The following is a 14927-nucleotide window of genomic DNA, read 5'->3' as shown; positions in this document are numbered from 1 at the left end:
AGTGAGTTCTTTATTCCAGCCACAAAGCAGCGGTGAGAACTCAATACAGGGAGCTGGGCTGAAAGAAGGAGGAGAGCTTCTGTGAGGAAGGTGAAGGGCAGAGCCCAATGTCACTGAAGTAACTGTGACACTGGGCCGCTCGGCTCTGGGCTCCCTGGGGTTGTTAGAAAGGCCAGGCACAGAGTTACCTTTGAAAAGTCAGTGACTGGGTAGGCACAGGAACCTTCTGGAGACAGATGACGTTCACTCTCTTACTCTGGTTGGTTGATGTCCCGCTAAAGAACTCTCGCCCCTGTCAGTTACACAAAAGCACATTCACTTCGGAGAAGCTTCTAGGTATTCATTTATGATTAGTGTACAGGGTTAATGTCCGTCATACATTAATAGAAACATTTACTCTTCAAAACAAACAAAAGAGGTTTCCTGGGAGACAGGAGGCTGGAGAAAGATGCTGCTGTGAGATTCTGTGGATGGGTAGGCTGACCGCAGGAGGTCAGAAGACCACAGCCTCACAAGGAGGAAACCACTGTCCAGCTCCACTTCCAGATAGATGGGTGTTCGTCTAGCACAGGAGAAAGACCATGGAATAATATAGGACTTTTTTTTTCTGGAATGAGAGGTTAGGAGACCAATCACAAAACCACCAAACACACCCTCACGAGGAAAAAGACCTGTGAACACGTGTGTGTGTGTGTGTGTATATATACACGAGCGCGCGCGCACACACACACACACACACACACACACAAATTGGAGTGTATGTGGGGAGAACTGCCTTTCAAAATGGGTCTACAAATCAAACTTCCAAAATATATATACAATGAAGAAACTGAATGTTCTTTTAGAGGGTGGTAAAATCACAGATCTATTCTAGCTGACAACGGCTTCCAGAGTGACGTAGGAAAGGCCTTCGCACACATTTTCATCTATATATTACACCAATAAATTGGAAAGGCAAAATAACTTCTGAAAACATAGTGGGAAGATTAAGTGGATAAGAAGCATGTGAAAAGTTTTAAAAAATAAAAATAAAAACTAAAGAACCTGTTGGAAATTGAGCTGTAAAAACAATTGGTGGGTTTTCTTAAAAGTCAACATTCGGGTTAAACTCTAGACTGTATGCCGTGAAGAGGAAAGTGATGAGCTGTGTGCTGGAAGACAGCCAGGAAAAATTCATCCAAAAGACAGTAATGGAGGCAACGAAACCAAGAGGAGAGAGTAGGGAAGGAAAATCATGACGTGAAGTGGATTAAAAGACTCAAGTCCAAGGGAGAACCTAGATCAAGAGAAGGGTGAAAATGGCCATAAGGTTGTTGTTTGATAAGTTTGTTTTGTTAACAGTAACCAGTCTGCTTACTTTTAACTTCTAAACTCTTCCTCGTGTGCACAGAATTAGGTGGTGGTCAGGAGACCAGAGTCACTGTCCCCTAGAGCAAGCAGTGGGTACCCTGGTCAGGCATGATTAGAGGGAGGCTGGCTGGACTGTACTTCTGCCGTCAGTCGTCCACCCCAGGGCTACCCCAGAAGTGAGGTATCTGCAGAGCCGTCCAGTGGACCACAAAGATAATCTGGAAGTTCTGTTCTCCTCCCCCATTCCCCTCCCAGCGGTTTGTCAGTGTCTTGACCGCTGTTAGAGCTGGGGAGATGACTCAGTGGATAAACCGCTTACTGCACAAGTGTGAGGACCTAAGCTAACAGTACCAGAACTCACTTGGAGCTGGCCTTGGTCGTGAGCAGCTGTACTTAGAGCAGTGGTGTCGGGGAGGCAGGACAAGAGCATCTCCAAAAGTTTGCGAGTCTGGCATATGCGGCAGTAAACAGTAAGAGACCTGTCTCGAGGTCGAAAGGCGAGGACCATCACCCCGAGGCTGCCCTTTGACCCCAACATGAGCACCACGGCATGTTCACGCTGGCACTAACATACCATACACACACAGAACACACACACACACACACACACACACACACACACACACACACACAAAGGCTTTTTTAAAATATGTCTCCCGAGAGTTCCTGTATAGGAAAGTTAACCCCAAAGCCGTATCTGGAAGCTATCTGGAGGCCTGTGAGAGCTAATGAGAACAAAATGAGATCGTGAAGGCAAAGAAAGCCCAGCGAGGTCACATGGTCATCCTTCCTCATTTCCTCATTCTCCCCTGCGGTGCCCTTGGCCTTGTTCTGAGGCAGCAACAAGGCCTTCCTCTCCACTTACGCTTGAGAGACTAAGACAGGGAGACTTGAAAGTTTCAAAACAGTCTAGGAAATGGAGCAAGACCCCATCCCAAGAAAAGAAGGGAGGAAGGCGGAGTGTGTCTCAGCACTAGAGCACTTGGCTAGCGTGGTCAAGTCCCTGGTTCCATACCCATCGTTATTGTGAGAGGGAAGAGGAGCTAGTCGCATGCTTCAAGAACTATGAACTGAACAGAGCTTTATTCGCTTTTCATATTTTATTTTTATTTAATGTGCATTGGTGTTTTTGCCTGCATGTATATCTGTGTGAGGGTGTCAGATCGTGGAATTACAGAGAGGGGTGAGCTGCCGTGTGGGTGCTGGGAGTTGAACTCAGGTCCTCTGAAAGAACAGTCAGTGCTCTTAACCGCTGAGTCATCTCTCCAGCCCTTCTTCATTTTTTCTAATTTGTCCCATATGTTCTGTAATAGCAAGAGAAAGTACAGTAAGGCCAGGTGAAATGGCTCAGTAGGTAGAAATACCTGCCACCAAGCTTGATGTCTCAATGGTTAAGAGCATTTCCTGCACTTTTAGGACACCGGAGTTTGGTTCCCTGCCACCTGCAACAATTTTTAAAAGGGGTTGAGGGAGCTGAGTGTTGAGCCTGGTAGCACATACCTGTAACACAGCACTTGGGAGGCTGAGTCAGAGGGCTGTTTTTGAGTTTGAGCTAGCCTAAACTACATAGCCTTTCCAAAACCAAAAAACATTAACTATATTTTAAAAAAATTAACCTTTCTTAATCTGATATTTTGTCACTATGAATGAAATATCAAAACATTGGAGATTAAGAAAAAAATGCAAGCCTTTAATCCCAGCACTCTGGCTGAGGCAGGCAGATCTCTGTGAGTCTGAGGCCAGCCTGGTCTACAGAGTGAGTTCCAGGACAGCCAGGGCTACACAGAGAAAACCTAGGTGGGGCGGGAGATGAGGGAGAGAGAAAAAAAGATAAAATGGCACTACAAGTTTCTAGAATAGGAAAATGTATGTATTTCACATGTGAAAATATACATACATTCCTCCTACAGTATGAGGAACCAAAGCTTTCCGACTCTGGAGGTAGAGGCAGGAGGATCAGAAGTTCAAGGTCATCCTCAGCAACTAAGACTTTCAAAAAGATTATCTAGACTATAAGAGACCCTGTGTGGAGGAGGAAAAAAAAAACAACAACAAAAAATAAAATAAAAAAGTTATCTAGAAATAGTGAGACAAGGCCCCTAAAATTGTAAGGAAAAAATTAACAAATTTACATTTGATCTCTCTCTGTAAGGAGAGAGAGATCTTTTTCCCCAAATACAAAATGTTTTATCTAAGTATTATCTTTAGGGAAGCTGCTGGAAGGTGTGGCATACAAAAATCAGGAAGCTAACCGAGGAAGAGGAAGCCATGAGATACATTAAGTGAAAGCGGAAAAGAGGAGATACCAAGACAATAGCTGTGTAGAGCAGAAGGCACTGGATCACCCCGATCAGAAAGCTCCAGGAAGGATGGCTTCCGGAAGATAAAACAGGTGTACTGCAAGGAGACCTAGAAGAGAGAAAAGCAAGGGAAGGGAAGGGAAAGTTATGAAATTCACACACATAGACCATGGCTAGCCTGGTCTACAGAGTGAGCCCAGGCTACAAACTGAGACCCTGTTTCAACAAGAATAAAATAATAAAATAAGCCTTCAGTTTGAGGCTCAGATAAGAAGAATGTCCAACAAAAGGTGTCCAAGTGACAGCTCGGCAGGAGCTCACACAGGCTATGAATACATGAATATGGGCTATGACGGAGAACACCCAAGAGCCAGTAGAGAGCTGGGAAAGGTTGAAAAGTTGCTTCTGAAAAAAGAAATGAGAACAGGTCAATCGGTCTTGTTGTTGTGTTTGGGAAGTCTTGCACAATTTAATCATTGTAATTATTTTGTGTGAATTGGAAATAAAGATAAAACTTAAGCCAGGCAGGCATTGTGCTATACACTCCTAATTCCAGTACTCATGAGTTGGAGGTAGGAAGTTTAGAAGTTTGAAGATAGCCTGGTCTACCCAGCAAAACTCTGTCTCAAACAAAAACAAAATAGAAAGCCGGGCAGTGGTGGCAGACTTTTAATTCCAGCACTCAGGGAGGCAGAGGCAGAGGCAGACAGATCTCTAAGTTCAAGGTCAGCCTGGTCTACAGACAGCCAAAGCTACACACACACACACACACACACACACATAAACTGTCTCAAAAAAACCAAAGGGGGAAAACAAAACAAACAAACAAACAAACAAAAAATGACAGGTAATCCCACAGAGCTATATGACCTCAGTTTGCTCCTGAGGATCTACATAGTACAAGGAGAGAACTGACTTTCAAACACTGTAGCTACACAGGAGTGTACATGTGCAAGTGTGTCACACCCTATGTAAATAGATTGTAGGGTATGGCGGCATATGTCTTTATTCCCGGGAGTTAGCAGGCAGAGCTGGGCAGATCTCTGTGTGCGGAAGGCTGAGCTAGTCTACGTACAGCAGAGGATCTCGAGCTGCGGGTCATGACCCCTTTGGGGGTTGCCTAAGACCATCAGAAAACACAGACAGTTGCATTACGATTCATGAGTAGCAAAATTACAGCTAGCGAAGTAACAGTGAGAATTAGTTCATGGCTGGGGGTCACCGCAACATGAGGAATTAACTGTATTAGAGGGTCACAGTGTTAGGAAGATTGAGAACCACTGACTAGTTCCATCCAGGCCAGTCAAAGCTAGTAATGAGACCTTGTCTCAAACATAAATAAATAAATAAATAAATAAATAAATAAATAAATAAATGCCAGAAATAATCTTGGTCATTTCAAAGAGGAAATTAATAAACGAGACAAGTATCCAGCAAGTGACTGACCAATAAAAGAGAGAATTTGAACAGCATTAGGAGGCAAATCTGCAGTCTGTATTTACCCCCTAAGAGTTTAAAAGTATATTCAAAAGTTCAGCTAAAGCCAGCAGTGGCGCACCCCTTTAATCCCAGCACTCTGGAGGCAGAGGCAGGCGGATCTCTGTGAGTTCGAGGCCAGCTGGTCTACAGAGCAAGTTGCAGGACAGCCAGAGAGACACAGAGAAACCCTGTCTCGGAAAAAAAAAAAATATTCAGCTGAAACGTATCTCTCGATAGCCATAAACTACCAATATTGACACACAAATAGTCAAGCTAAACCAGCAGCTACTAAAATTCTGCATTGCTAATCGAGTTTCTGTTCCAGGTGGTTTTATAAAGCTTTTTCTTAAACTTTCAAAGTATAAATAAACATGGTCTTAAACCAATGTTTTCAGTTCCTGTGTTGGATGTGCTCCTAAATCCGTTTTCTGGTAAGATTTTCTGTGAGACACAGGAAGGCCCAGGCACACCCTACATTTTCCAGCCATGACAAAACTCCCCCTCAGCCCCCCTTCCCCCAGTGAGAGAATCTGCCCTGTGGCTTTGAAAGTGGCAGGGCAGGGCCAGTCTTCCAGCCCTGTGCTACACACCCAGCCTCAGAGAGATGTTTTGTCTCTTGCTGTGAGCGGAAGCTGTGTTCCCTGTCTTCATCACTTACCCTTTCCCAGCCCTGGGCTAAAACAAGGGAAGTTTGTTCTCACCTTTCTGGAGGCCAGATGTCCAGGCGAAGGTGGTATAGAACTGGGTCCTCCTGAAAGCTGTAGGGGCTCCAGCTGGCTGGCTTTGCCATGGCCACTCCTTGGACCCCATGACATCCATTGAAGATGCGCCCGAGTTCAGATTTCCCTACCCTTTTTATTCTTTTCCCTTTGTGTGTGTGTGTGTTCATGTATGTATAATGCGCATATATATGCATGTTTGCATGTGTGTGAGCCACATAAGCCCAGAACTCTCCCTCATCCCAGTATATGTAGGTGAGCATGCACACCAGAGTTCTATGCCCTTCCCACATCTTCTCAGACATGGCTTGTCTTGTGCCATATCGGAGGATATTTTTAAATAATTTTTTTAAATTTTTGTTTTATGTACATTGATGTTTTGCCTGTATGCATGTATGTCTGTGTGAGGGTATCAGATCTTGGGAGCTATTGACAGTTGTGGGCTGTCATGTGGGTGCTGGGAATTGAACCCAGGTCCTCTGGAAGAGCAGCCAGTGCTCTTAGCTGCTGAGCCATCTCTTCAGCCCCAAGGCTAGAATTTTAAGGACCTAGGGATTCAAACTCCCATTTTTTATGCGGCGAGTGTAGAGCCATCTCCCCAGCCCCCAAATGTGCAGCATTATTAGGTAAAATGGATCAGAGGCCAATCTGCTCCAGCATCACTTCATCTAATTCATTACATCCAAGCCTGATCTCAAACAGGTCACAGCCTGAGATACATGAGATTCTGTCAGAAAGAAAGGCAGGAGAGAGAGGGGGAGGGGAGAGAAGAAAAGTAAAGAAGCGATTCAACAACATATACATTCTGTGTCAGAAGGGAGGTCTTTTCCAGACCCAATGCTGTGCCTTTAATAGCACTCTGGAGACAACAGCAAGTGGATCTCTGTGAGTTCCAGGCCAGCCAAGGCTGCTGGCGCGCGCGCGCGCTCTCTCTCTCTCTTACACACACACACACACACACACACACACACACACACAGTCTCTCTCTCTCTCTTGCTCTCTCTCTCTCTCTCATACACACACTGAAATAAGAGGTTCCTCTAGTGCTTGGGAGGCAGATGGTACCTACAGAGCAAGTTCTGTTCAAGGATGCATAGAAAGACCCTGTCTGAAGAATCCAAAGAATAATTTAAAAACAATAAAAGGTAGTGTTATGGTCAATATTGGTTGTCCCCTTGACAGGCACTAAAACCACCCACAAAGCCAGTGTCTGGACATACCTGTGGGGGATTGTCTGGGTTACAGTAACCTCTAAGATCTTATGGAGGATAGATCAGGCCGATTTAGGACGAAAACCCACCTTAAGTGCATGTGACACTTTCACTGGGGTCCTAGACTGAGTGAAAAGGGGACAGCAAACAGAGCAAGAGTCCTCAGGACGCTGCTTCCCAACTGCAGAGCAAGGAACGGGCTGACGTAAGCCCCTTCTTCACAGCTGCTCCTCTGTGATAGTCTGGGAGCCCTGCAGCTGGGAGCCAAACAGCCCTTTCTCCATTCGTCTGCCTCTCGTCATATATTTGATCACGAGAAAAATAACATACAGAAGAAAAAAAGACAGCTTATGATTTACGTATAAGCTATTCTAAAGAATACAAAATAGTTTTCTTAAATTTGTCTGTCTGTCTCTCTCACGTGCACATGCACACACACACCACATTAATATAAACATATAGTAGATGATTTGGATGGTGTGGAATTTGCTATGTAGACCAGGCTGGCCTCAAACTCACAGCTTGCAGAGATCTACTGAGTTCTGTGTACCACCACACCTAGTTTATATGTATTTTTTTGCATTTATTTAATGTGTGTATATGTGTGTGCATACACCAGCCATGGTACACATACGGAGGTCAGAGGACCATTTGTAGGAGTAAGTTCTCTCCTTCCACCATGAGTTCTACGGTCAAATTCTGGGCACAAGTACTTTTAGCTCCAGAGCCAGCTTGCCGGCCCTTATGAGACACACTTTAGATAAACGAATTTCAGACTATGTTGAATTAACAACACATCTCAATAATGTTGCATGCCAAAGCAGGAGAAGAGATGATACTATTAAGTTTGAAAATGGACATGCTGTCAATAGACACGTAATTGCTTTAACAGTGGGTAGCTTTTCTCATTGTGGTGGAATAACTGATAAGAAGCAGCCTAACAAAAGGAAGGTTTATCTGGCTCACAGTTAAGAGCGTACAGTCCATAATAGTTGGAAAGACACAGCAGCGGGTAGCTCGACCATGGCAGGAATGTGCTCTTGAGACCCTCACCTCCACAGGGGAACAAGAAACAGACAGAAAATGCTCGCACTTTCCCCCTCTTTCACTCAGCTTAGGATCCCAGCCCATGGGAAGATGTCACTCACATTTAGGACAGTTACTACCCTCACAGACACACCCAGAAGTGTGCCCACTAACACACCTTCCTTTTCTCCCTATCTCGCTCCCTTTCCCTCCCCTCCCTCAGTTTTCAGTCACCAGTCAGATGCAGAGGAAGCAAGATGAGAATCCCTCACTGAGTAAGGTACCAAGCTACGTGGCTAAACATAGATAAGAATTATGGCTTAAGATGTAAGAGTTAGTCAATAATAAGTCTGAGCTAATATGTCAACCAGTTTATAGTTAATATAATCCTCTGTGTGTTTCTTTGAGACTGTACGACTGCAGGACCAGGTGAAACAGAAACTTCTGTTTCCTTTTGCACTGGTCTCTACGCACAGTTATATCACACACATCAATATGAACTATCACAAGTTCATCTCTTGTTAACTTGACACGCAAACACATTACTTTGAACCATAATAGTCCAACCTGGTTCCCATAGGCTCATGGTCATCTCGTAATATAGAATGCATTAATTTCCACTCCCAGCAGACTTGGGGCTTGGCTCAGTGGGTAAGAGCACTGGTTGCTCTTCCAGAGGACCCAGCTCTTCCAGAGGACCCAGGAATGATCCTCAGAACCCACATTGAGGCTCACAATCATCTATAACTCCAGGTCCGGAGGATCCAATGCCCCAGCAGGTATCAAGCTGTGTGTATACAGTACACAGACACATATGCAGGCAAAACATTCACACACACAAAATTAAATTTAAAATATAGTCACCAGTCTTGATTATCAACACTATTTACAAGTCCAAAGTCTATTCTGAAACTAAAAACAATCTAACTGTGAACCCCTAAAATGATTTTAAAAAACAAGTTAGATAGATACTTCAGTATACGACCATACAAAATAAATGTTCCCATTTCAAAAGGGAGGAAGGGGACACAGCAAGGAAAAATAGTACTAACACAAGACCAAAACCTAGCGAGGACAATCAAACACCAAAGCTCCATACCAGCGTCGGTGGCTCTTGGTGGCTTCGTCTGGGTTTGAACAGCCTTGGGTAGTTCCACTCCTCCACTTTGGCCATCTGCAGCACACATAGCCTCTCCCTTGGGCAACTCAACCCTGTGCCTACAGCTTTCTATGATGGCTATCTCGCCATCTCGGCATTGCCAACACCTGACTACCCACTGCAACCTCGGCTTCCCCTTCACAGCATCATGGCCCACTCAGGAGCTCCATTTTGGAGATTTTGCCTTGCCTGGTGTCTTAGTTGGGGTTCCTACTGCTGTGAGGAAACACCATGACCAAAGCTACTTGGGAAGGAAAAGGTTTACTTGGCTTATACTTCAACATCATGTTCATCATCGAAGAAGTCAGGATAGGAACCTGGAGGCAGGAGCTGATGCAGAGTCAATAGAGAAATGCTGTTTACTGCCTTGCTCGGCCTGCTTTCTTATAGACTCTGGGACCACCAACCCAGAATTAGCACCACCCACAAGAGACGGGGCCCTCCCCCATCAATTACTAATTAAGAAAATGCTCTACAGCTGGATCACATAGAGGCCTTTCTTTCGATTGAGGCTCCCTTCTTTCAAAGGACTCCAGCTTATGTCAAATTGACATAAAACTAGCCAGGACAATTGACCTCATATCAATTGGACACACAGACGTATCACTGTTAAACCCTAACCTTCCCTTTCTTGTTCATCCCCAAGATCACACATTAATATCAACATCACAATATAAAACACTTTAGAAACTTTAAAAGACCCACAGTCTTTACAAATTCAAATACTTTAAAAGTCCAAAGTCTCTTTGAAGCCTAAAGATCTTTCAAAACCTCAGTCTTTCGGGCTGGGTAGATAATGCAGTGGTTAAGAGCACTGGCTGCTCTTCTAGAGGACCCGGGGTTCAATTCCCAGTACCTACACAATGGCAGCTCACAACCGTCTGACTCCAGTTCCAGGGGATCTGACAGCCTCACACAGACATGCATGCAGTCTAAACACTAATGCACATAAAATAAATAAATATATATTTTTTTAATTTAGTCTCTCAACTGTGGGCCTTTGTAAAATCAAAAGTACTTTCTTACTTCAAGAGGGAAGAACCAGGGCACAAAAATTCCAGAAGTGTAAATAATTCAATATCCAACTATCTGGGATTCACTCACAATTTTCTGGGCTCCTCCAAAGTGCTTGGGTCACCTCCCTGACTCTGCCCTCTGCAGCACACAGAGATGGTCTCCCAGGCTCAGGCCAGCTCCATGCCACACCGGCTGCTGTGGGTCTCTAACTGATCTGCACTTTCACCAACAGCCTCCCCAGGCTCTCTTCCGGGACTCCAGCCCTGCCACACAGTGCCAAGCCTCAGCGCCTTTCCACGACCCTTTCACACCTTCAAAACCAGTACCACCTGGGAGACTCACACACTATCAAGTTCAGCTCCCAAAGGAGTGTGTCCTAGGCTGCTCTGGGACACAGCTTCTGTGTGCTGGCCCTGAAGATTTCACCTCTCAGCGATGTTGGTCTCTTCTTAATTACAGCTGGTTCTTCGAAAGCCCCAGCTGACCAGCTTCCATTATTCCAGGAAAGTCAAGAGATTTCACGTTAGTGGTCCTAGTATCTTGTGCATCAGGGCTGATTCTTCAGCCCCCAGATAACCAGAACCACAGATTCACTCAAGTGTCCTGGGGAGTCTCTGCTTCCCTCTGAAACTTCACAAGCCAGGCCTCTGTTGTCTGCATTCTGCAACATTCTTACCTTCCAGGCTCCAACAGAACAGCTCACTGAACTCTTAACACTCAAGAGCTTTTTTAGTCCAAAGTACCAAAGTCCTTCCACAATCCACCCCCAAAACAACATGGTCAGGTCTGTCACAGCAACACCCACTATTCCAGTACCGACTTGTTAGGGTTACTGTCGCTGTGATGAAACACCATAACCAAAGCAACCTGGGGAGGAAAGGGTTTATTTGGCCTACACTTCCACACTGTAGTCCTTCACTGAAGGAAGTCAGGGCAGGAACTCAAGCAGGGCAGAGACCTGGAGGCAGGAGCTGATGCAGAGGCCACGGAGGAGTGCTGCTTACCGGCTTGCTCAGCCGACTTTCTTACGAACCAGAATTACCAACCCAGGGATAGCACCACCCACAATGGGCTTGCCCCTCCCCAACCAATCACTAATTAAGAAAAGGCCCTCAGCTGGATCTTACGGAGGCCTTTATCTCACGTGAACTTCCCTCCTTTCATTTGACTCTTGTGTCAAGTCGGCACACGACTGACTAGCCAGGACACCTGGCCTCAGAAACTTTCTGGAACCTTGGTGAAAGCCACCACGACACCTTCATCCTGGGGTATAACATGTCTGCAAAATCAGAAACATGTGGCTGATGCCAAGTCCTGTTGCCAGCTTTAGATATAGCCCAACCCCCACCCCCACCACCTTGGACCCCAGCAGTAGCATCCTCCAGGTACCATTGAAGCTGAACCAGGAAAACAGCTTCTCCAGGTATAAATATGGAGGAGGGAAACGTATCTCTGGTAGCAGGCTCAGCTCAGATTCCTCCTTTCAATAAATTGAAATTTGAACAAGCTGGAGTCTTCACTGGTCCCCTCAAGAGACCTTTTATTGCCCCAGTACAAAGCAAGGAATTCTCTTTAATGACAACAATCTAACGGCTGCCGCAGCCACCGTCACACTAGTTCCGTCTACCTTGCCCAAAACTGTAACTGCGTCTACATTCCTTTCCCGGCTGCACATGTATCTTATCTTCCTTTTATTTCCATTATAAATTTGAGTAAACACAGGAGGCCATAACGGTGCCAGCCTCTGAATGCTATTCTGTCTTTTAAATTACGGCCAAACAAATTAACCAATCCTTTCTGAACACAGCCTCTCGCAAATTCTCGGGATATGGGCAGAAGGGAGCCAGAGTGTCTCAGTTGGGGTTTCTATTGCTGCGATAAAGCGCCACCACCAAAAACAACCTGAGGAGGAAAGGGTTTATTTCGGCTCTCAACTCTCAGGTCACACTCCATCACTGAGGGAAGTCCCGCAGGAACTCAGGGCAGGAACCCAGAGGCAGGAACTGAAGCAGAGACCGGGGAGGATGTTGCTTACAGACTTGTTCAGTCTGTTTTCTTTTACAGCAAAGGACCACCTGCCCATGAGTACTCCCACCCACAGTGAACTGGGCCCTCCTGTATCAGTCATTAATCAAGAAAGCGCTCTACAGAATTACCCACAGGACAATATTATTGAGATATTTCCTTCCTTTCTTACCTTTTTTCTTTTGTCTTAGATTTATTTTATTTTACTTTATTTTCTGTGTGAATGTTTTACCTGCATGCAAGTACGCACACCTCCTGTATGCCTGGTGCCTTCAGAGGCCAGCTTCCCTGGAACAAAGTTACAGATGCTTGTGAGCCACCATGTGGGTGCTGGGAATTGAAGCCAGGCCCTCTGCAAGAGCAACTGTGAAAGTCAAAGTTAAATTTTAAGTTTTAATTACTATGCCTTTGAGATCCATGAAACAAAAATGCCTCTGACCTGCAAGCCCTTCGCCCAAGGACAGACAGTTCCTGAAATGCTCGTGGCTATCCTTTATGAGAGTTAACAGGCCACGTGTTTTCTCTCCCCTAAAGCAAGCTTGTTTGGCCCATCTGCACCAGAAATGCTTGATCACTTGTGGGCAGGAGGTTCACGGGCAGGAAATACATCAGGACATCTGCTACGTTTGCCCTTGATTGGATGTAGGCTGGAGATACGCCATGACGTATGCTTGCCCCTAACTGGATCTGATAGCAAATACTTTAGCTGCTGTAAATCGTGACTCAGGGCTATTTCCTGGAAACCCAGAGATAGATCTGGCCAGAGCCCATCCACCTAACTGGCAGTTAATTAAAACTTGCTTCTAATTGGCTTTAAATTGTGGTAGTGATCTTATTCTCAACCGGTGGGATTAACCTAAGTACTCTAAACCACTGAGCCATCATCTCTCTAGTTCCTGGAGGCATTTTCTCAATGGAGAGGGCCTCTTCCCAAAGGACTCTAGCCTGTGTCAAGTTGACATAAAAATGACCCACACACAGCTCCTTTACAAGAATTTGACCCAAATAGCTTCTAGCTCATTTCCCAATTGAGTCTTAGTCACCTTTGACAACTCATGAGCAAAGTCGTACATTACACATTCCTGAAGGCATCCCGCATGGTGTTCTAGCTCTGACCAGAATGCCCCATGAAGCTCTACTCTCAGGATGCTAGGATATCTCTAGCCTACTGCTCCAAAGTCTTCCATAGTCTCCTCCACACGAACCAATTCCAAAGGCCCGAGGACCTCACAGAAAGATGTGTCATAACAATGCTGCTTCCCAGCGCAGTTGTCTGTATTGGTAGCTCTTCTTGTTGATGTGACCAAGTACCTGACAAGAAGCGCCTCTGGGCAGGGAGTGTAGCTCCGTGGAAGGTGCCTGCCTGGTCTGCACACGTCCATCAAGGAAGTAGAGTTTTGGTTCATACTTAAGGGGACATTGTCCGTCATGGTGGAGAAACAACAGCAGGTAGCTCCTCAACAGTGGGGACACACATCTGAGAGGAAAGAGAGGCTGAGAAGGGAGAGTGCTGGCTCTCCGGGGAAGGGACCAGCCACCTTCAAGGCAGGCCTCCCCCGACCCCTCCCCTTAGTCAGTCCTCACCAATGAAGGACCCTTACAGGCCTGAGCGTGGCAGACACAGTCCTGAGCATGGCAAATATGGCTCTGGCAGGTCTTGCCCTTCCTCATTTCCTCTGCCTTCTAAGCCATTAGATTACTTTCCTAAAGTCAGCCACCAGGGTCTATTCCCTTCTTTAGCCACTTCCTCCTCCTGAGGCTGACTACCAGGATCCAGCTATCAAAGTATTGAAGCCCAGCAATCAAAAGCCCTCTTTGGCTACCCTAATTAACATGCCCAATCAAAATGAACCAACTATCCTAACACAGGGTTTCGCTCTTTTTCCTTTATAAACTGCCATTCGCTGTGGGCCATTCTGTCCCCTCTCTGTCCAGAGGCAGTCCTTTGTCCCTCAGGGCAAATATCTCTTTCTCCTCTCCCTTTCCCCTCTTCTCCACTCTTCTTTGTCTCCTATCCCCAGTCTTTGTCCCTCTGGGGCAAATAAATCTCCTTTGTGTTGAGAACTTGGTCTTGTGTCCTATGACAATGCTGATCCTTTCAACAGACACACCCAAAGGTGTACCTCAATAATACTATGGGTGTTTCTTAATCCAGTCAAGCTGACAATCAATATTAACTATCATATATACTGTATATATATATATATATGCATTCTGAGGAAGAAGGGTCATTCGGGTTGGAGTACACAGAGGGTCTCCAGTGGTATCTGTAATTCCGCTTTTTCCCCTCTCCTCCATCCCCCTATCCCTCTTTCACCTCTTGCTTTGTTTTGCAACATGATCTTGCTATGCAGACCAGATTGGCCTTAAATCTGATATACGACCCACGCGGGCCTTGAACTCATGGTGATCCTCTTGCCTCAGCCTCCCTAGTACTGGAATTATAGATGTGTACCTCCATGTCCAACTGCTTTGTCTTCGCCTTCAGTTCCTTCTTCCTTCCCTTTGTTTATTTATTTTTAAACATTGATTTGCTGTGGGATAATGCTCTTATACACTGTAAAGGTTTGTCACTCATATTGGTTTGATAAAGCACTGATTGGCCAGTAGTCAGGCAGGAAGTATAGGTGGAGTGACCAAA

Source organism: Myodes glareolus, chromosome 23 (assembly GCF_982192425.1).
Source record: "Myodes glareolus chromosome 23, mMyoGla1.1, whole genome shotgun sequence".
Lineage (NCBI taxonomy): Eukaryota > Metazoa > Chordata > Mammalia > Rodentia > Cricetidae > Myodes > Myodes glareolus.
Note: the sequence above shows the minus strand (reverse complement) of the source record.